Below are 24,262 nucleotides of genomic sequence, written 5' to 3'. Positions count from 1 at the left end.
GTCCCAGATCGGAACAATGGTATGGTAGGAATAATTTTTGACTTGGTGTTCATGATCCACATTTTTATTAAACTTCCTGTAAATTTACATATACTTCTTCTTAATTGTCAAATCATCAATAAAACAGTTTTGTATCAATATTCATATATTTAATTTCCACTTTAACCGAACACAAGACTTGACTGTTCTTTTACATAGCGAAATAGCAACGTAACTTCTGCAAAGCGAGACAAAGACTGCTCTGTGCGCATTCGCGCCAAAACGGTTACAAGTAAGTCAAAGATTATGACAGTCTCACAGAAATGAATACACACAAGAACCATATCACTAATACATCGATACATCGGAGTACCTATACATCAATAAAACCAAATGTGAATATTGTCACAAAAATATGTCTGTTACTTCGCAGAAAAGTTGTACGATATTACTGGTATCGAGAACTGGGGTTGGAGTGCCGTAATGGTCACATAAATAAAGAACCATTACAACGGGGATTCGGACACCCTTTATATGCAGGCGTTTACCGCCACATGCAGTGTATAGAACTTCTTTTTTATTAGTCAACATTAGTCTTGCGACTGGTTTGATGCGGCCCGCCACGAATTCCGTTCCTGTGCCAACTTCTTCATCTCGGAGTAGCACTTGCAACTTACGTCCTCAGTTATTCCAATCTCTGTTTTCCCCTACAATTTTTACACTATGCAGCTGCCTCTAGCACCACGGAAGTTAATCCCTAATGTCTTAACAGATGTCCAATCATGTTGTCACGCCTTCTCGTCATTATTTTATACATATTCATTTCCTCTCCGATTCTGCAGACAACCTCCTCAGTCCTCACTCCTCAGTCCACCTAATTTTGAACTTTCTTCTGTAGCACATCTTCGGTTCTCTTCTGTTCAGGTTTTCCCACAGTCCACTTTTGAGTAGCATACGAGGCTGTGCTCGCACTGGTCTTAGAAATTTCTTCCTGAAATGAACACCTATATTTGATACTGGTAGACTTCTCTTGGCCAGGAATGCCCTTTTTGTCAATGACAGTCTGTTTTTTATGTCCTCCTTGCTCCGACAGTCATGTGCTCTTTTGCTGCATAAGTAGCAGAATTCCTTAACTTCGTCTACTGAGAGATCCACAGTTCTCATATTAAGTTTCTGCTCTTCTCATTTCTGCTACTTCTCATCACTTTCGTCTTTCTTCGATTTACTCTCAGTCCGTATTCTGTACTCATTAGACTGTTCATTTCATTCAACGGATCCTATAATTCTTCTTTCCTTTCACTAAAGAAAGCAATGTCGTAAGGGAATCTTATCACTGATGTCATTTCAGCTTCAATTTTAATCCCACTCTTGTACTCTTTAATTTCCGTCATTTCTTCTTCAATATATAACTTGAACAGTACGTACGAAAGACTACATCCCTATCTTAAACACTTTTTCATCTAAGAACTTCGTTCTTGGTCTTCCACTCATATCGTTCCTTCTGGTTCTTGTACATATTACCCGTCTTCCCTTATAGCTTACCCCTGCTGGTTTATTACTTCCGAGTAATTAATGTGTAATGTGTGCAAATCCTCATTTGACTCGTAAGTCATATGCAAGAGACCTTCCTGCCTAGTCACGAAGGCCTCAAGGCTCTTGCAGCGGTCGTTGTCGTAGTTGCGCCGTCCAACCAGGCGTGTAAGTTGATTGAGGGCCTCGTCGACGACGCATACGACTACATTTTGCGTGCGTACTGCTTAAGTGTCTTCTGCACTATCAATTTTTCTGTCATGAAGGTACGTAGCTGCGAATGACGCGGGGATGAAAGTCTTCACAAATGCAATGTTTTGCGTCTGTTTCCGTTTTTATGACAGATGAAGCAAGACACATATCGACACCATATGGCCAACAGCCAGTTTACAACGTAGTATATCGGTTGAAGAGGACATTGGGAGGTCGTTGGACTTGTAGACGGAACCCCACTGTTGTGGAAATATGGTGTATTCGTTCTAATGGCAACCAACAGACCTGACCTCTCTGATAATATCCATGTTGGTTCAAGTTGGTTCAAATGGCTCTGAGCAGTATGGGACTTAACATCTGTGGTCATCAGTCCTCTAGAACTTAGAACTACTTAAACCTAACCAACCTAAGGACATCACACACATCCATGCCCGAGGCAGGATTCGAACCTGCAACCGTAGCGGTCACGCAGTTCCAGACTGAAGCGCCTAGAACCGCACGGCCACTCCGGCTGGCTTATCCATGTTGAAACTAGTATTAGTGGCAATGATGCATCTGTTCTGACAATGATTACCAAATTACAAAGGCAAACCAAATCAATTAGAATATTTTTTACGTTCAGAAAACTAGATAATAAAGGAGGAGAGTCATATGTCAATGACAAACCTGAAACATTTAGCTCCGGAGAGGAACTTGTAGATTTTTTTTTCTAAGAAGTGGAGCCCCTCCATGCCCACACCTGCATTATGGCCAACTCAAAAGATCTACTGCCATCTCTGGATAAGGGTTAGTTTTCACTAAAGTCAGGTGTCGCAGGATGTGGGTACTGCGATGTTTGCGTACGTCCGGTTAAGGTCAACCATTAATAGGTGCTCATCTGGAAATAGATTGGGTAGAAGTCGGACGAAGGGTAGCGGTTTGAAGGGCAGAGGAATAAAAGTGCCGAGGCAAGAGCCAAGGGAAAAAACCTCTGAGATAATTAGGTCGGGTGGTAAGAGCAGTAGCGGATGTCTTTCTGCCTGCGATAGGTCGTGCAAGGGTAGGCTTTGTTAGTAGTGGGTATCATGCATGTCGATACCTGTGATGTTGTGCGGTGCTGTTGCTCGGTGGCTGCCGCTGGGTGCCTGTGTTGAACTCTCGATCAGCGTCAGAAACCTGCAACAGTTAGGTTTATCATCTTTTTTGTGTCCGAGAGGTCATATATCGGATGCACAGTGTAGGGAGATGTTGGCGAATTGTTTGTGCGTCAGTGGGTGAGCTCGTCGGTTTCCCTGCTGTGGTCGGCTCTGACAGCAGCTGGTAATTTCCAGTCAGCGTTGCTGATATGCAGAGGCTTGCCGACGTTTGTCGCCTGTTGGTGTATGTTAGCTTGGCATAGGTGGCTATGCCCTAGCTAGTAGTCTCTTTGGCCACTTGTGCTTCCACCTATGGTTGTGATCGTAGTTTCTCAGAGTAAGGATGAAAGGATTGTTGGAGTGTCTCGAGTTCCTCGTGTAGAAGGACTGTGGCTTTAATTTAAAGGAATAGCTGCGCATTCACTGGGCGGCTGTGTACGTAGGAGAACAGTTTACAATGGGAAAGACCCCCACTTCTGGTATACAGTCACTATAAACAAACTGTTAAAGAAACAGAGACTACTGTATAACATAATACAAGTAAAACAAAGCGTAGGGATGTAGATAGACACGTTGAATGACCCGTGTTTATCTGCCAATACGTCAATGAGAGAGCTCTTCAATGACTGTCCCACCAAAATATTTTCAAAATAAAGAATTCTACACGTCTTCTTCTTTTATAATAGGCAGAAAACTCGAGATAATAACTGTTGTTGGATTCTTATTGGAAATTCAGTTGTCTACCCTCAGATGCGTACAGTCTCTTGCAGTTTAGTGCCGCAGCATTGAAGTTCACTCAGTAATGATTCTGGGGCACGGTTGTAGTACTGCTTCTTCTGCTTCCTGATAATGATTGCTTCTAACTCCTAGTACTAACTGTGACTGCCTTGGTCCTCTGCGCTTGTGGCTTATACACTGATGTTTTCAGGAACTTCTTTATGAGTTTCGCTAGCAGTGCTGCATATCCATGATACTACCAAATGTCTTCCTAATGACCGAAATCTTTCCAGAAACTCCCAGAAGTTTTTCGAAGATCCTTTCAGTAGATTCCGTTTGCTGTTTGCCTTGGTGTCCGGGGGTTTCGTCGATAAGTCTTACTTCATACAGAGCGCTGGCTCCCTTCTGGACGCCCACCGGGCATGATCCCTTGTGCGTCATCTGAATATTAAAGCTTCTTTAAAACCGCACAATAATTTTGTGTTAACAAATGCCTCATATCGTAAATTTAATCCTCTTACAAAAAATTGAGGCCGGAGAATGCAGTGAACAATAATACTGAGCTGCCTCACGGATTGACAAGCATGGGAATGTTTCACGTCCTGATAAGTGTGAATACTGGTGCAGAAAGAGTACGACACTGCCTCGTACGGGGGAGGTTAATTTACCTGACCTAGACTGCCTGAGCAACGACAGCAGGGCGGTAGTACTCTGGCAGCCATGGAGTGTGGTGGGGGTACCTTTGCTGTTGAACAGGAAATACTGGAGTGAATAATGTGCCACCAGGCGTTGACTGTTTGACGCATTGATTTTATAATGCGCCAGGCCAAGATTCTGGTTTAATGTTAGGTACTGTTTAATTAGAACAGATTTATTTCTTTAACCAATTCGTTCCCTCATGTTGGGGTGGGCTGACAGCAGCCTACACCTTTGAACATAATAATAGAATGTTTTAAAATACAGAAAGATGAACAAAATCCGAGTACTGAAAATTTCTGGATGACACTGACGTGGTGGAGTTGGCTTTTCATGGCGAGCTGCTCAGAGTTGCAGGAAATGGCGCTGATGTGGCGTCTGCAAGATGGCCAGCTTCAGATAAGGGGTAAATCGAAGAGACTGTGGTATTACGGTGGAGAGTGAAACAAAAGACGTGGAGAGAGCTGGCATGAAGTTGTAGAGAAAGAGAGAGTTTGTTGGTGTGGTTGTGAAATGAGTGGTGATGGGAAGGACTGACGGTGCTATGGAATTTGAGGGGCAGCTGAAGGATGGGATGGGATCTGTCAAATGAGGCAAAACAGGACGTTCTTTTGGGAATAGGTGGCAGTGGCATTTACGTGAAATACGGAACAGGCTGCCAGGGCGACCTGTTAAAGGATTTGAGAAAGCTGGAATGGGTGGATGTTTAGAAGAATACAGGTGATGAAGCAGATGATGCCTTCAGCAGTAGGAGTAGGATGTAGGGACTTCTTTGGTTGCAGTGGTGTGTCAGTAGAAAGGATTAGGACAGTTCAGTTTTGGTGGGAGGTCATTCGGCTGTACACTTGCAGGAATTGGTTGGTTGTTTTGGAGAGTAAAGGGACCACACTACAGTGTCATCAGTCCCTTTTTCCTCATTAAAACAGATCTCGCGTAAAAAAACAGTTCCCAAAAGAAGTCGGGGAAAGTGAAATGGTGTAAAACTAACTGGGAACCACACTGAAAGAGAAAACGAAAGAAACAAACCAAAAGGGCAGAACGTGCACTAAGAGCGATAAAAGCGGTGGAAGGTATGAAAATAATATAGTAGATAGGCTGGGATGGCTGATCGCAGGAATGAGCCAGCCACTCTGCAAGACACTAAAATCTCCAGCAAGAAAATATAAGGCTAGAGAAACACAAATAGGGCGAACAAACAGCAAAGAAGTAGCGAGGAAAGCTGAAAAAAGAGAGAAGGTGAAGATTTGGGAGCGAAGGCCAGACGCCCACCCTTAGATTGAGTGATAAAAACCTCCATCTCGAAGAAAACTTGAAACTAGATCAACTGTTGATGCATTGTCTCCTAACATCACAGTCAGTGTGGCGGGAAGGTTAAAAATCCGCCTCAGGGTGGCTAAAATTGGGCAGTCCAGCACGATGTCGACCACGGTCAAGTGGGAACCACAGTGACACTGAGGTGGGTCCTCGCGACATAGGAGGTGACCATGAGCAGCCATGTATGAGCGATGCAGAGCCAGCAAAGGGCAACGGAATCCCAGCGAATGGCTTGCATGGATGGCCTCCACACATTCGTTGTCTCCTCGATAACACATAGTCTATTTGGTGTACCCTGAGGGTGCACCATTCAGTATACAAGATCTCAGAAACTTTATGGAGTAAGACCTATCGTAGAACTCTATAGTCGGTTTACCACTAGCCTGTTTGGCCAGCCTGTCAGCAAGTTCGTTGCCCAGGATCCTGACATATGCTGGGCTCTAAATGAAGGACTGTATGTCCACTGTTTTCGAGGGTATAAATAGACTTCTGAGTAGTCATTATCAAAGGATGATGAGGGAGTCCCTGGTCGAGAGCCGAGTAAATGGCATGGGGCTGGTTACAAGTGTTGCAGATGGGTGAGGACTGGAGACTGGGACAGTGTTGGTACAGGTGGTTAGCTTTGCAGTGGAGGCAAGTAGCAGGATTTTTGCAGGCAGAAGTTAAGTGACCACTGCAGATGAGGCATTTGTGGCAACAGCAGGCTTGGGCTAGGGATCGGGATGGCTCAACTTTATGCTCTATGGTGATAGATGAAGGCTCCATTCTGAAGGTGTTGATCTATGGTGGAGGGATTTTCGGAAAATTTGCAAATGAGGGATGTAGGACCAGGATAGTGGTGAATTCAAAGGGTTTTTCAGATTTTGGACTCAGGATTGGCATTTAGAAGGAGCTCAACTCTCCCCATAGTAATCTCAGGATCCACCACACCAGTAAGAGTCGGCAGACGGTGAGGGAGTTAGAGTTGCTGGTGGGCTGAGCTGGAATAATGAGGCATGTCGACCAACAGTGATGGAAGGGACTCTTTACAGTAGGTGGATTTGGGAATCAGGATCAGAGGATTTGATAATCGTAGAGTCGTTGTGGGCTATGAGTTGTGATACGCTGAGGTTTGGAAGGTACTTTCTTATTTCGAGGGACAGTGTTTTAGTGTTGGGGAATCTGACATCCGGATGTGATAGAATGAAGGAATGTGTTGGGGGATATGTGTGGGGGGAGATGGGAGCAAACTCCATAGGTTCTGATGTGTGGGGCTGGTGGAGCAGCAGTTGGGTACCAGAGATAGGTGGAGTCTCTGTGGCAGGTGGCTTGCAGGGATCGTTTGGGAACGGGATGTCGAGGGATATTGACTGTGGAGAGGAAAGGGATTTTGTGCAATTGTTCTTAGTTTTCGTACCTGGAGCTATTGTGGTTGAAGCTGATGCAAATGTAACTGATGTAGCCACAGCTGCGGCATATTTTGTTGGTGCTGGAGTAGATATGGCTGGTGCTTCTGCTTCTTGATCCCGATATAATTATGACAGCTGTGGCAACAGAGCAGCAGTAGGAGGTGATTGTGCTGTTGGCTGGTGCAGCTCTGACAATGGTGACAAGGATGGCGGTGGTGGCTGCAGAGGCGGTGGCAAAGAAGCTGCAGTGTGTGGTGGACTGTTATCATGTGCAAATGAGGAGTGAATGAAGTTTGAGGTGGCAGTGTGGGAGAGTGGGACTGTGGATAGGGTCATCTGAGTAGTGGGTAAAGAGGGATATGAGAGAAGAGCAGGAGAGTACAGTGAGTAGGGAATAAAGGAGTAAGTGGAAGTGGGAGTGGAGCACAGGTGCCAGTAAATGATTGTAGATGTCGCATTTGTAGATTGATACATTGTTGAATGAGGTAGCGATGGTGCTAACTAGCTGACGGAGGCGAAGACTGGCATCGAAGACGTGAGATGGTGATCACTGGTGATGACTAGCGGCAAGGGCTATGACTAGTGGCGAATATGATGACTGGAAGCGAGGACTGGCAGCTATGGCGATGACAGACAGTAACGGCGACGTCCGGCAGTGAAGGCGATGGCGATGAAGGACAACAAGGTATGCCGGCATTAGTAAAGGAGTGGACAGCGTTGGCTGGAAACTTCTTCCTATGGAATCTCAACCCAAAGAGCAGCACAGGTAGTTTTTATATCTCGAGGCAATAAGGGTTTCAACTCTTGGTTAGAACAGACATCATTGGGGATATTTACAGCGCATTGTGTGTAATATTGATTTGCTGAGACTATATCTTAATTGCATTACAGCCGATATCCCTTGTTTATGATTTGAGGTTTGGAGTATTGCAGTGTGAATACTGGTATGAAGTTTAATAGGTTGGACACACAGCTCATAACAGTCGCGACACTCCATCCCGTTTTTGTTACCCACTGCGATAGCAGCGCTCCAATCGACCAGAAAGTGCAACTTCTAAGTACAATATCTTTTATATTGATTTGTAACATACGTTTTACGATAGGGAGGGAATGTAGTACCACAAAAATCGACAATGATTAAAAACTGATACAACATTTGTCAACTGTAGCGAGCAGCACTTTTATCTTTGTTGATGTGTTGGTAGGAGTTTTAGAGGTTTTCTCTATAATGGCATCACCATAGAAGAGAATTGCGACTCTCACTTGTTCATTCTCGACTTAAAACTTTTCGACATGCGTAGTTATTTTCAGTTTCATCTTCATAATAACCATTTCTTCGGTAAGTATTAACACACGTCGCAGCTGCTATTAACAAGTGTTATATCATTGTACTCGCTTTTTAAAGCGTTTTCGCATGATAAGAAAATTATGTCGTTTTCTCGAAACGGATTATGCATCGCTTAGTATAACTTTTTCTTTTCCGTTTACTTCTGCCTTTGTCCTTTATCGGCGCAGCGTCGACACGGTTGTTAACGCATTTGGCCTAGTTAAATGTGCTAAAAGGAGCGGTGGGCGGATGCCTTTCCTGTCGTCACCATGTTACCCCCAGTACGGAATATGTGTAGTCCAATTGTTTGCGTGTAGTGTTATTCACGTGGAAGCAAGCGAAAATTTCCTAAATGTTTGCGAAGCGAGTGACTCAGGAGGGAGCCGGCTACTGGTCCGATATTAACCTAGTGCGACGTGGGAAACCTCTTAAAAACGGCATCCATGATGCCTGGCACACCGACTCGATTCGATCCCGCGCCTGCGCCGGTGCATCTCCCCATTCTGACACTTCAACGAACACGGCTACCGTGCAAGGAGGATCCAACACTTTTGTAACACATCCAACAAATTCACTGCCCCTTCGCGTATTATCATATGCCGAAAACTTTTCTCAGGATCTTGAACGGTTCACGAAATGAAAGGTGTGCAAGTCTTACGCAATTCATCCTGTATACAATGTGTCCCATTTATTCTGAACACAGCAGACAACTATTTGGCAGGAATCAAAATAAAAAAAATTATCATCAAATCTTAATGGCTTGCTAACAAGCATGATACCCATTCTTGTAACTTTATTCTTTAGGGAGGTATTAACAGAAGTACGCCTCTTTTAAATAGCACCCTATATATTTTTATTCGGTAATCCACTTCGTATTCTCAAGACCCGCACGAGAAAGCGTCACAGTGTACCATTTACCTAAACGTGATATTAGTAAAAACGTAACACACACGTGGTTTTGATTCTCCTGTAGTAGCACACAATGTCGGTACCCAAACTAACGTGGTTCAAATGGTTCAAATGGCTCTGAGCACTATGGGACTCAACTGCTGAGGTCATTAGTACCCTAGAACTTAGAACTACTTAAACCTAACTAACCTAAGGACATCACAAACATCCATGCCCGAGGCAGGATTCGAACCTGCGACCGTAGCGGTCTTGCGGTTCCAGACTGCAGCGCCTTTAACCGCACGGCCACTTCGGCCGGCCCAAACTAACGTAACTCGTTTGTGTGACAACAACGTACAGAAACGAATAGAAGGTATCAGAGCTACTCATCTACAGAGAGGTAGTTGGAAAGTTATCAGAGTGGTAATTGCAACAAAAATTGCTTTCCGTGATGGTCACTAGAATGTACGCTCGCAAGGAGACTGTGTCCGGACGACGACGTGAAACTAATGGCTCTGGCTCATCCTACTGAATCTGCAGCAGCTAACTGAACAGTAATTGGTGACGTGTAAGGGTTGCCGGGGTAGAACGGCTCGCACACGTCATGTTAGATTTAGGTGCTCTGAGGTGGACGGAGGAACTGTGACAGTGCAAATTAGTGACACAAGGATATGCACTTTATTCCGCTGCGATACTTAAGTTGAACAGAAGCTCGTGGGATGTGCTTACCGACAGATACAGCTAAAGAGTGTCCTGCCAAGGCGTACGTTACTGAATACAATGTCAACAAGACAATGTTGGTCCTGAGCACCACACTGTGAATCGCTGTAGTAAACACTTGTCCCTATGTAAAGGCTGTAGGCGACTCCACTTGTAGACTAACAAGGGGAGGCCACGACGTTTGGAACGCGGATTTACGCAAACTTCGTACACTCGTAGTACTCCATTAGGACAACAAAATGTGTAAACAGTAGCGCGTACTTCTTAAGCGTTATTGAGAAAATCGCAAGATAATTTCGGTCGTCAAATATATACACCTGTACATGGCAATCTTTACCATGAAGCGCTACTTATACCTCCTGAGGAGATCACGAATGTAAAATTAGAGAGATTCGAGAGCGCACAGAGGCTTTCCGGTAGTCGTTCTTCCCGCGAACCATACGCGACTGGAACAGGAAAGAGAGCTAATGACAGTGGTACGTAAAGTGCCCTCCCTCACACACCGTTGGGTGGCTTGCGTAGTATAAATGTAGATGTAGATGTAGAATTGACACATTTTATAATAAAAAATTTTCAAGACCTGAAAATGACAGCAAAGTCTGATGAAACCGACTGCTCGTAAATAAAGAAATAATCGTGCAATCTTGACTTTGTATTGTATTGTATGTTAACCGGGGACCTAGAAACGACGGAGAGGCTCCGTCCATGCCGCAGCCGCAGTGGTCCACAACCCCACGACTACCGCAGTCCACTTCACCCCTCCGCCGCCCCACACCGAACCTAGGGTTATTGTGCGGTTCGGCCCCCGGCGGACCCCCCAGGGAACGTCCCACACCAGACGAGTGTAACCCCTATGTTTACGTGGTAGAGTAATGGTGATGTACGCGTACGTGGAGAACTTGTGTGCGCAACAATCGCCGACATAGTGTAACTGAGGCGGAATAAGGGGAACCAGGCCGCATTCTCCGAGACAGATGGAAAACCGCCTAAAAACCATCCAGAGACTGGCCGGTTCACCGGACCTCGACACACATCCGCCGGGCGGATTCGTGCCGGGGACCAGGCGCTTCTTCCCGCCCGGAAAGCCGTGAGTTAGACCGCACGGCCAACCGGGCGGGCAATCTTGACTTCAGAAAGTTTTTTTCCAAACAAAAAAGATCGTTCCTTCTGTTTTCTCTACATGAAAAAATTCGATCGGACAATGTATAATTAGGTGTCTGTATGTCCATCTTTTCAGAGATCGTTGCGAGACTGGGTTATTGGGTACAAGCTGTCAAATCAAACACGCTTCAGACGTCTAACTTCCACGCTATTATTTTATTTGGCTACCAGTTTCGGCGATTTACTACGTCATGTATAATTAGATTAGAGCTCTCACGGAGGCTTACCAACAAGCAGTTTTTCCGCACATCATTCACGACTGGAACAGCAGAGGAGGTAGTAACAATGGTATGCAAAGTACGCTCCGCCACACACCATAACTTACTAGGTTTTGCACGAACACTGGTGAATTGTTCTGCGGAGGGTCTTTCGCACGTCTTCAGTCCCATTCGCCGCGGTGTAAACGAGGCACCTCGGATGACACAGCCACGAGCACTGTCAGCGGACGCCGCGGGAGTGGGCGTGTCTCAGCGCAGGTGGCCGCTGGCTGCTGGCTGGTGGCTGGTGGCTACCGCCGGCTGCGGCTGCCTGGCCGGTAGTTCACGCGGCCCGCGGCGCACAGCCAGTTGGGACCACGGTCGGCCGGCCGGCTGGCCCATGTTTTATTCATGGGGCGGCGCGGCGCGCAGGTTACACGCTGCCCCGCGGCAGGTGGGCAGGCCTCGCCGCTACACAGAGAGGCAGGCGCGTGCTGCGGCCGCGCAACACCGCCCCACCACTGCCACCGGGCCCCGTGTTCGCACACACTCCAGCCGTATTCTGACGACCAAAGGGCACGCACGGGAGGCGGCCTTTCTCAGTCCTACCGCCGGGCGAGTACTGTCAGGCCTCGCATGTTCTCACACAAAGGGTGAGGCAGCCAACAGAGTATTTTCACAAAGTTATGGTGCCGTTTTCGCTAACCTATGGTGGACAATGGGGAATTTTTCTGTCGCACGTAAGAAATTTTAAACGTTTATCACTGTCAAATATGACATATTTAATGGACTACGGATCTCCCATTTACCTGACCACTCAAATAGCCTCTCATCCATGAACGAAATACATAAAACGTAACTGAAAAATTAGTCAAAAGTGTCGTGGAATAATTTGTCTAAAAGTAAGATACATAGCAGATTAGACAAATATTTGACGTTTCTGTAAGATATAAAAGAAATTGGAGAAACAGTTGGCATGCGTATGAACGGTGCTCGAAAATATGTACAGCAAATAAGGTGTCGTTTGAGGATTTAAATTTCAAAGAAACATCAAAATTTCACTAATCCACTTTACTTCTTACTGCCAGACATAACATTTGGCCACATCTTTTCCTTTTCAGTTTCTTTTTTTTATTTTCAAGTTTTATCCAGAATGCATGAATTTCTAATAGTGAAATATTCAAATTTTTTCCCTCAAATCACTAATCAATTTTCTCTTAATTACCCTGATTACCTTCAAGCAATAATTTTTTTTACAAAAACTAGACCTCGCACTTCTCAGTTTCATACTTTCATACACTAACGGAAAAAAATCACAGCACCAAGAAGTAATTAATATAGAGTAATGAAATTTCGGAAATACATTTGTCTATACTCCATTCGCCGAATCGAGACATTGAGGGTAAACAATGTGACAAGCTGGGCAGAAAGGTAGCGAACCACCAGAGATCTTGTTCTCCGGGGAATGAACAAACGGAAGGCGAGGTATCTCGACAGCAAGGCGCTTAGCATGCGTAACACTTCAGAAATGACGAACAAAAACAAGAATAAAATCTATAGCTATGCACACACTTAACGCAGTCATTCTTTCCTGCTCCCTGTGACACCTGCTCCCTGTCACACAAGTGGTTTTGTTGGATTTGGAAAAAAAAATCTAATAAGTAAATAAAACTACTCACCAGTAATTTTATCGGACGAGCTATTTATTTTTTTCCGGCACAAGCACAATAACCATTCGTCTGAGGGGTCATATGAACTGCTGATACTGCTATTCACGTTCCCGGCCGGGGTGGCCGAGCGGTCCTAGGCGCTACCGTATGGAACCGCGCGACCGCTCCGGTCGCAGGTTCGAATACTGCCTCGGGCATGGATGCGTGTGATGTCCTTAGGTTAGTTAGGTTTCAGTAGTTCTAAGTTCTAGGGGACTGATGACCCCAAAAGTTAAGTACCATAGTGATCACAGCCATTTCAACCATTTGCTATTCACGTTAACAACTGAACTCTCTTCCTGAGCTTCTGCAATGTTATGCATGACCCATATTGGTTTTTCAGTTTTTTGAACATGCTGCACACATTTTTGCCACACATCCCTCGTTACTTCAGTGGCTGCTTCATCCAGTTCGAAGGTTTCATTCCCTGCTGCAACACAGTTCTTAATCTGTATCAAGAAAAACTCAATAGGGTTCAGTTCCAGAGCTATGGTAACGTTCTTAAAACTGTTTTATTTACTGAACTTGGCATAGCGTCTACAACATACGCATTATATTTCTCGGCGATAGCCCGTAGTTGTTGCCTCAACATTGTTTCAAAGGGATTTATTTATTTATTTATTTATTTATTTTTGGACGAAAGCCAGTTTGTTTCTGTTCATCGAGCCTGTGCTCAGAATTTTTTCCAGTGTTCAGGAGTGCTATAGCGCATTATCACACGCAATAACCCAGTGCTTCTCAAGGCGAGGAAGAACTTTGGAAAACCAAGATTCCAAAGACATGGCATTTATTTCTTCGTGATTGTCACCGGCCTTTTTCGACTCCAAAACCTGCCTGGCTCCCAACATGTGTTATTATTAATCATTTTCCTTTCCCAGATGGCGCTTTGTTTTCTGTAGACAATTCGGGCAGAAAGGCTTCCATAGCTAATTATATTGAATCAGCTATCCGTATTTTATTCCGCTATGGTCTGTATTTAGCCAGATCTCGTCAAAGTAATAAATTTTCATAGTTTCCTGGCGTGCTGACTTTATTGTCCTTAAATAACGCCTTTTCCGTAGAATGGTCTCTTCTTTGTCGATCAGGATACTTTTACGTCCGCGACTGACGTACCTGATATTTATCTCCTTCAGTAAAGAATGAAATGTTGTTTTTCTGAAGCCTGGCAGACCAGGATATTCTTTAACGGAAGCAGGGACTCCATCTATGGTAGGCAGCTCATTGCGAAAGAATAACTGGTGCATTATCTTCCTCATGGCGTCTCTGTCGAACTCCTCAAGATTTTGATTTTTCTTTTTTTTTGTGGTTGTCCTCCTTTGGTGATTTCAAGGAGAGATTAGCTAAACGTTCGCGAAACACTCTATATACGGACGAGCAGCTAACCCTAATGGAACGTGCAGCTTTAGAAACAATTTCTTTTGTTATTGCTGTTGGATATGAATCACATCCCGTCTTGTACACATTCTGGATCATTTTATTCTTCGAAATACTTAATGTCGATCATTTTACTTGTTTCTTAGGTGGATTGAGAATACGAACACGTTCTGCAGTTTAGGTGCTAGCCTGGACAGCAAGGTACACCGCAATGCAGAGCGCCTCTCTTGCAGAGTCTGCCACTTGAGTTTGCTAAACATCTCCGTAACGCTATCACGCTTACCAAATAACCCTGTGACGAAACGCGCCGCTCTTCTTTGGATCTTTTCCATCTCCTCTGTCAATCCGACCTGGTACGGATCCCACACTGATGAGCAATACTGAAGTATCGATCGAACGAGTGTTTTGTAAGCCACCTCCTTTGTTGATGGACTACATATTCTAAGGACTCTCCCAATGAATCTCACCCTGGCACCCGCCTCACCAACAATTAATTTTATATGATCATTCCACTTCAAATCCTTCCGTACGCATACTCCCAGATATTTTACAGAAGTAACTGCTACCAGTGTTTGTTCTGCTATCATATGATCATACAATAAAGGATCCTTCTTTCTAGGTTTTCGAAATACATTACATTTGTCTATCTTAAGGGTCATTTGCCAGTCCCTGCACCAAGTGCCTATCCGCTGCAGATCTTCCTGCATTTCGCTGCAATCTTCTAATGCTGCAACTTCTCTGTATACTACAGCATCATTCGCGAAAAGCCGCATGTAACTTCCGACACTATCTACTAGGTCAATTCTGAGTTGGAAACTCACGGCAAGTTGTCGTGTGATACATTTTATCTACATGACAATTTGGCGTGAGGTTCCAACTCAAAATGAACACATTTTATGATAATAATTTTTGAAGACCTGAAGATGACGGCAAAATGCGTCGAAACCTATTGTTCGTAAATAAAGAAATATTCATCTCTTACCTTCAGAAAGTCCTTACCTATATACTGTCCAGTCACATTAATGTGACTGCTTGTGAAAAGCCAGAATATGGTCCACAAGGGTAGACGCATACTTGGATTGATCCATCGTGTCTTCCAGAATGACGAGATCACCCACGGAATGCCACGAAGACATTCCCCAGACCACAACGCACCCATCTCTGGGTTCGACCCTTCCGACGATTGTAGCGGGGTGTCTAATTTCAGATGTTTCTCGCCGTGCACGCCAAAGGCAAACCGTGCGATGGAGCACAAAATGCGATTCATCTGAGAAGGCCACCTGTCGCCCGTCTGTGGATGTCCAGTTGGTTTTTAGCGTGCAAATTCCATTCTTCATCGCCGGCGAACAGCAGTCAGCATGGGTGCATTAAGCAGACGTCTGATGAGGAGGCCCATAAGCAGAAACGTTAGCTGAACAGTCGTTGGGGAGACACTGTTGGTAGACCCTCGGTTCATCTGCGTGCTCAAATGCTCAACGTAGCATGTCTTTTCGCCCCACATACATCTCCTCAGCCGTTATTCACTCTGTCATCTATGGCCCATGCTGCGCCACAGCTGCCTCGGTGCCGGTTTTGAATAGCACCGTATACTGTATGTTGTGGCGTAGCAAGACAGCCACGCCACGGAAGTAGCCGAAAGGCACGCGTTTAGCAGGCAAGAGATAGGTCTGTAACAGGATACGTAATGAATGCTATAAAGAAAAGTACGTAGCTTCTGGAATACTTAACTTTAATCCATCCTTGGTACATCTGGAGATTGTGGCGATACAAGTGAGACTCTTTAGATACATGCAATGTTACTAATGGCGCCTTGCTAGGTCGTAGCCATTGACTTAGCTGAAGGCTATTCTAACTATTGGCTCGGCAAAGGAGCGAGGCTTCGTCAGTGTAGTCGCTAGCAAAGTCGTCCGTACAACTGGGCGAGTGCTAGTCCGTATCTCGAGACCTGCCTTGTGGTGGCGCTCGGTCTGCGATCACACAGTGGCGACACGCGGGTCCGACATTTACTAATGGACCGCGGCCGATTTAAAGCTACCACCTAGCAAGTGTGGTGTCTGGCGGTGACACCACACTGTAATATGGCGGCATGCGAACAGTTTCCACACTCAACTGTTTCGAAAATGCTTCCAGCCTTGGCCCGAAAGCTATTGATCATATCCTCTTGGACGTCAGATAAACCGTTTCGTTTTCGCGTTACGACAATGACTCTACCGTTTTGCGCGTCTCCCTCGACAGGCTTTAGATACTCTCCACTGATAGCGCTGCCATCTACTGTCTGTGAGTGATTATTGCACATAGACATCGAATATAGGCAGTGGTCACATTAATGTAAACGGAACGTGTACCTTCATGGTGTTTTCGCGAGATGTGTTTGGACGGAAGCAATTCATCGGTTGACTCTTCTAGGAACATGTGCTCTCGGGGTTTTAATAACAAACCCCACCTGGACACACGACTCCTCTCTTGTAGCGTCTGCCACTGATTTTAGATGATCGTTATCGTGCTTACTAAAAGAACCTATGCAGTAAGGCTCTTGTGTTCTTTGAACGTTCTCTATTTCCTATGTCACTCGTGTCTGCTTCGAGTCTTAAACTGACGTGCAGTATCGAGCAATACCCGAGTATCGGTGCAACACTATCTGCTCTATGCTAAAATGGGCATCTGTCTCCCAGCTTCCTGTTCCGATCGTGACCCACGAATAAACTTCCTCTAGTCTTTGCTGGAATAACTAATTTTAGCCTTTCACTTAATCACTGTAATTAAGAACAAGACTCTAATAGAAATCAAGTTGACGATGTTTGGATTGTGGGGCGCTCAACTGTGCGGTTATCAGCGCCCGTACAAATTTCCAACCTTTTCTCACAAGGGGAGGCCGCCAATTGTGAAATTCAGATTCGATTCATACTGCGCATAACAAAAGCTCATGGCCAGAGGAGTAATGTGGCAAAGCACCAAGATGCACTTCTCAGCCGTTGTCGAGAAAATTGACAGTTAAAAGAAATTGTTGCGGTGAAATACTCTCTACGATTAATAATTTTCCAGAGCGTCCTGGCGCAGCGGTAAGCACTCGGGTACGTAATCGGAAGGGCGCTGGATCGAATCCCGCGCCATGCAACTTTTTTTTTATTATTAGTTTTCTGTAATTCAAATATATATATATATATATATATATATATATATATATATATATATATATATATATATATATATATATATTAGTGAATTGCTTATGCATGTTGGTGAAGGCGGATCGCTCTCCAATTGTACCGCCTCCATTTTTCCGTTTGTTTAACAGGGTGTACCAAAGCTCTCCCGTCCGCACTGATTTTCGACGATGTTATAAGTTGCGCTAGGGACCGCATCTACCTTCTTTCGAAGTTAGCAGGCAACTACGCTGTTATGCGGCCACTCGTTTCGGCCCATTCAACATCTGTCCTTCAAGTGTAACGAGCGAGTAACGGAGTTTATATTTCATACCTGCCACAGCAAATTTGTGTTCGCGGTGTTTCTATTCTAATTCGAACGTTTGACTTACTCTATACGTATTCGTTTCGGCATATCGTTTCTACGTCTTCCGTTAACTATACGTGGTTAACATTATGAAGACAATTAATAACATTTGTGAAATACAACTTTGTTTGCGGAAAACATAGTGATGTTCGAAGTCGCCATTTTTTCCACGACAAACGACTTTCAACAACTTATTATATGCATAATTGTTGCAACTGATTGCCAGGAATTATATATATATATATATTCATTCATTCATTCATTTCATTGTTGCCCTTATGGACAGTGTTTGAACTCGAAAATCACATGATGACACAATTTTCACTTCTTTCCTTTCTTCCTCTTCTCTTCCCAAAATCTCTTCATCCTTTGGCTTTGCTCCTGTTTCCTTTGCTCTGTCCATAATGTTCCTGTCTTCTTTTTCTCCTTTACAATAAATTTTGCACTCCTAACTTTGTTTCTGAAGTATTTCCTGTCTCCTATCATTTGCCTGTTGATCCCTATCTGCCTTAAGTCTTCGTCTATTTCATGATACCAATTTGTTTTCTTGCTTGAGCTGTTTACTACATCAAAAATTTTCTTTGTAAGTCGGTTGTTGTCCATTCTCTGTATGTGCCCATAGTAAGTTAATCTGCGTTTTCTGATCGCGTCTGTTAGTCTGTCAGTGTGCTGGTACAGCTCTTTGGTAGGTCGCTTCATCCATATGCCATCTCTGTGAATTGGTCCAAATATTTTTCTGAGAATTTTGGGTTCTATTTTTTCTGTGTCTATGATGCCTGATGCTCCAATTGTGGTTGTTTCTGACGCGTACAATGCTTCTGGTAATACAACTGTTTTGTAGTGCCTAAGTTTGGCCTGCCTCGATATGCTTTTCTTATTATAATGTGACCATGTGAGTTTGTATGCCTTCTGGAGTTTCTTCGTTCGTTCCATGTTAGCCGCCTTGTTTGATCCTCCCATTTGTATGTACTCCCCTAAATACTTAAATTTTTCGACTCTTTCTACGGATCCATATACAGTATGCATGGTGTGTACATTGTTGGTCTGTCGTTCCATATATTGTGTCTTCTCGTAAGATACCTGCAGACCTGTTTTGGCAGCTATTTCATGCAAGCATTCCAGTGCTTCCTTTGCCTCCTGTGTATTATTGCTGAGTATGGCTATATCATCTGCAAATGCCAGACATTTTATGATTGTTTTGGTTTCACGTGTTCTTCCCAGCTGTATTCCTTTAACTTGTTCCTCCCACTGCTTGATAATTTTGTCTAACACCATGTTGAACAGGATTGGTGAGAGCCCGTCTCCTTGTCGGACACCTGTGTGTATGTGGAAGGGTTCCGAAATTTCTCCCATGAACTTAATCTTGGAGGTAGTGTCTGTAAGCGTCTGTTGTATAAGTGCCCTGGTTTTTCTGTCGATACCATATTCTTCCAGCACGTCAAAGAGTGTCTGTCTGTCTATGGAATCATATGCTTTTTTAAAGTCCACAAAGGTAACTACAGTGTTTCTTGCCTGTCTGACTTTCAAAAGTGTTCTCAAGTTCCAGATCTGTTCGATGCATGATCTCCCTTTTCTGAAGCCTGCCTGGTATTCCCCAATTTGCAGATCTGCTTGTGGTTCTAGTCTGTTTAATAGCACCTTAGAGAAAATTTTGTATGTAACTGGTACTAGCGAAATGCCTCTGTAATTGTTTGGATCTGACTTATCACCCTTTTTATGTAATGGATGGATCAATGCACATTTCCATTCCTCTGGCACTTTCTCTGTGATCCAAATTTCGGAGATAATCTTATGGATTTTTTTGGTGATGTTTTCATCTTGGAGTTTCAAGATCTCGGCGATAATACCATCTTCTCCGGCAGCTCTGTTATTTTTCATTTGTTTTATGATTTCCTCTACCTCTTCTATTGTGGGTGGATCAGAATCGGCATTAGATGTGGTCTTTTGGAATGTTAATTTTCCTGTAGGTTTTTTGCAATTAAGAAGTTTATCAAAGTAATGTTTCAGAATTTTACAGTTTTCTTTTGTGTTTGTTTCCAGGGATCCATCTGTTCTTCGGAAGCAGAGGCTAGGGGGTTGATAGCCCATAATATTTTCTTTGAAAGTTCTGTAAAATTTTCTTGTGTTATTTCTTTTGAAATCTTCCTCAATTTCTTTTAGTCTGTTATTGTCATATGCTCGTTTTTCCCTTCTGATTTCCTTCGATGCTAGTTTCTGAACTTCGTGAAATTCTTTCCATGTTTCTGAATTTCTGTAGCTACTGAACTTGTCCCATGCTTGCTTTCTTCTCTCAATGGCTTCATCACAATTTGCGTTCCACCACCTATGTTTGCGTTTTCTAGGTGGTTGTCCCCAGCACATAGTCTTCTGAACTGCCTTCGCCAGATCTGTCCATGTGTCTATTGTATGCCTATTAATTTCTTCAACGATTTTATCCCTGTTTATCTTCAAGTATTCCGGATCAGGTTTGACTATTTTGTTTTGTGCTGTCTGTTTCAGTCTTGGGATTGGCCTAATCTTAACTTGTAGCAAATAATGATCAGACTCGAAGACTCCTTTACGTGTTCTGACATTTAGAATTTCCCGCGAATTTTTCTTGGATATGGCCACATGATCAATCTGAAATTCTCCCCACACTGTGTTGGGTGCTTTCCATGTTGTAAGTTTTCGTCTTGGTTTTTGAAATTGTGTTGACATGATTTTGAGGTTAAAGTTTTGACAATATTTTATGAGGTGTTCCCCATTTCTGTTCGTGCGAATATGTGCTGAGTATGGGCCTGTTATTTCTCTGAATTTTCTCTCCTTACCAAGCTGCGCATTGAAATCACCCATTAGAATTTTCACATGTCTTTCTGGTACGTTGTTAGTTACTTCCTCCATGTCTTCCCTGAAGTCTTCAATTTCTTGTGGCTTCTTTCTGTTATGGTCATTTGTAGGTGCATGTGCGTTGATAATTGTGTATGCTTTATTACCTGATTTGAAGGACAGTGTCGAGATATGTTCTGATATTGAATTGAAGTCTATGATGTTATCCATGACTGATTTGTGTACTGCAAACCCTGTACCAAACAATAATGGTGTTCCTCTTCTGACAGCAGGTTTACCTTTGTAAATCCTGTAATGTTCTGTGTCGAAATGGTTTTCATCTACGAAGCGCGTCTCTTGAATGGCAAGAATTTTGATGTGAAATTTATCTAGCATGTCTGTCAGTTGTTTTAGTTTTCCAAGTTTGAACAGAGTGTTTGCATTGAGAGTGCCAAGGTAGTGCTTGCGAAGAGGTTTTGAGAAGCTCCGACTCTTCTCCTCATGATGTTCCTGGTCCCCCAGAATCCGATGACCAGGAAAGTCCAGTCCGTTGACTGGGGCCTGGGGTAGCGGATTTCTTTCCATTTGTTCCATCATGATTACTTCAAGTTGAAGTTGGTTGTGGTGACCTTTAACAAGATCACGGTAATTGCAGACTTGATTGTTGAGATCAAGCCATATTTCACTGCCGCACCAACTAGGTAAACAGACGCAAACCACTATTCGCTGGATACCAGAACAGACACTAATGGATTTCTTGATGTTGTGTGTTTGGTCCGCGAGAGCTATTTTATTTCGCTCAAGTCCGCCGGCAAGCCGGTGAGGACCCCCCTATCCGCCACCTGGGACGCGCCACGTCGGAGTATCACCTCTCCGCCTGCTACGACACCGTAGCAGGTTCGTGGGAATTACAAAAACAAATACTAAAAAAAAAAAAAGTTTGGATGGCGCGAGATTCGAACCGGCGACCTTCGCATTACGAACTCGAGCACTTACCGCTGCACCACAACGCTGTAGAAAACTATTAATCGTAGAGAGTATTTCATCGCAACGGTTTCTTTTAACTGTCGATTTTCTCGACAACGGCTGAGAAGTGCATCTTGGTGCTTTGCCACATTACACCTCTGGCCATGAGCTTTTATTATGCGTAGTATGAATCGAATCTGAATTTCACAATTGGCGGCCTCCCCTTGTCAGTCCAATCTTGCCACTTGCATGAAAACAGTTCAACTTGTACAGGTTATTGGAGTGGCAATCCAGGAAGAAAATCACACACAAAATAATGAAATATAGAAGAAAATGGAGATTAAGGTAACAGAGTTCCTATTAAGTGATGCTGCAGCAGCAGTACAACTTTTGGCGTTATCTTTTAGCCTTGGCAGCTCGGATGACTCTCAAATCCAGTTATAGCCATGCCTTCCAGCTATCATTATAATATTTGTTCAAAAAAATGGTCTAAATGGCTCTGAGTCGTGCCTAGAACCGCTCGGCCGCAGCAGCCGGCATAACATTTGTTAATCAAGTTGTCACAATGAGCGAGCAACAAGATCTTCAAACGGTTTTCTCGCTGAATACCGACAGTCTCGTCTATACTTCTTAGGCCTTGACACTCGTTGTGCCTAAACTGTTGGTTCGTGTAGTCCAGAGACTGTGTACACCTACCGTGGAAGTGCTTGTTGATATCTTCTTGGCAGTCCCAAAGGTGAGCAGGCGAGAGCCACACCTCGCTTTTGAAGGAATTTAAAACCTCGACTAATAAAGAAACCTATCGGCGGAATAAAATGGCATTACATTCCATGGCCAGCCCGTGTCTTTTGTGGCAGTTCTGGAAAGACCACCCTGGAATGTTAATTCTTTAGGCACTCTTCTAATGGCCAACCTCCCCTAGAGAGTGAAAGCGTTAAAAGGGTTGTATTTAACGGTAGCCACCATCTCGGTGACAATTAGCAACTCTTAATGTGACTGGATGTCGACTCTAAAAAAGCAGGAGAATATATCTTCATAGTTATGAATAGGGATGGGAAAATTTGATGTAGAAAATAAGGCCAGAAATAACATGAAATATGAATTTTTACCGAATAACGGGAAATCAGATGTCGTGAAATATGGAATTTTTCCCTTTCCCGCAAAAGAGTAAGCAGCAGGTTACTAACATAGGCAGCTGATATTTAGTGTTGAAACGGGATCTTAACGTTTTTGCCAGGGCTAAAGTATGCGTATAACAATAACAAAACTGTTCTTTCCCTCGTAAAGAGCTAACGTCGTAAATATCATGTCAGACCGTAATAGTTTTACTTGTCGATGTCAAATTTCCCAACCCTTCTATGTAATAAATTGTTGCAAAAACGACACGATTTTAGGAGAGACGAGCAATGAGGTACATAAATTAAACTGCATATTTTTGTTGTACGCAAACATAAGTACGAAAACCACCAAAACGGAACTTTGGCTCTGGTACAGTTTGTGCCTAGTGTTGCGAAACGTGATGTCGACGCATAAAACTGTTGCCTGTGTTACGGGTTTGAAGATGAATACTATGCAAAAAGGAATGTTTAATGTTGAAACTAGGTAACTTTTGAAAAAAGGCAGGCATCGTGAAAATATTGAAAATCGCTAGTTTATACCTTCAAACTAGGCCGTCAGTCTCCATGGCCAAAGATCCTTGCAGTTCTGTGTCCATAGCCCTGATTCTCGCATCAATCCTAGGATGATTATGACGAATATTAATGATGACATGGCAGGCAGCTCGTTACGTACACCTGGAGATGTAGGTCTCTGCAGTGTAGACTTTCTGAAGAGGTACAAATCTCTTCAGAAGCTGGACATTCTGTGGTTTCAGAGTTATTTGTTGAGTTGTGGATTAGATTTAAGGAGTTTAATATGGAGATTTCTTTTTTTCAATAATGGAAATAAATGACATGTGTGATGTCTATAAATATAGCGTAACTGATAAGTGTGTTTTAATATTCAGGAGAGAACTAAAGGACAGTGAAATACAACAAAAACGAAGATCATACTTCAGAAATAAGCCGTTGGAAAATTACACCGAATTTTTCAAAATGAAACATCGATTAGGGCAAAAAATCACACCGAAATTTGTAAAAAATAAAGCGATATGTTTTCTATTCTTACCAATGTATCATCAGTATCTATTTATCATTTTTCGACGTCCCCCACGGCACCTATAAAGTTGATGTGCAAATTTTTTCCAGTCGTTTTTACGGATTTTTCTGTATTAAATGACTCAAGTGCTTCATTTTCTTTATTCTACTTAATTTTAAAAAAACTGTCGCCATCTGTCGAGCGTCTGGCTTCGCAACCATCAGTGACTTGTACAGGGTAGGAAAAACAAAACAAGAAAATATTTACTATAAGACTGACCTTTGTTAATGAACATAACAGAAGATTTTGGAAACGATCAGTGTTGACGCCGATGCAGCGCTCTGCTCGATTTATCAAACTGTGAGACATGCTTAGAAGCTGTGCCTGATGAATAGCAGCAGTAGTATTCGTATGCGAGGATTATTTGAGTTCACCTCACCCTTCAGTTTACACAACAGGTAAAAATCAAAGGGCGATAGATAATATGATAGAGGTGGCCAGAAGGTTGCACAGCCTC

Source organism: Schistocerca piceifrons, chromosome 2 (assembly GCF_021461385.2).
Source record: "Schistocerca piceifrons isolate TAMUIC-IGC-003096 chromosome 2, iqSchPice1.1, whole genome shotgun sequence".
Lineage (NCBI taxonomy): Eukaryota > Metazoa > Arthropoda > Insecta > Orthoptera > Acrididae > Schistocerca > Schistocerca piceifrons.
Note: the sequence above shows the minus strand (reverse complement) of the source record.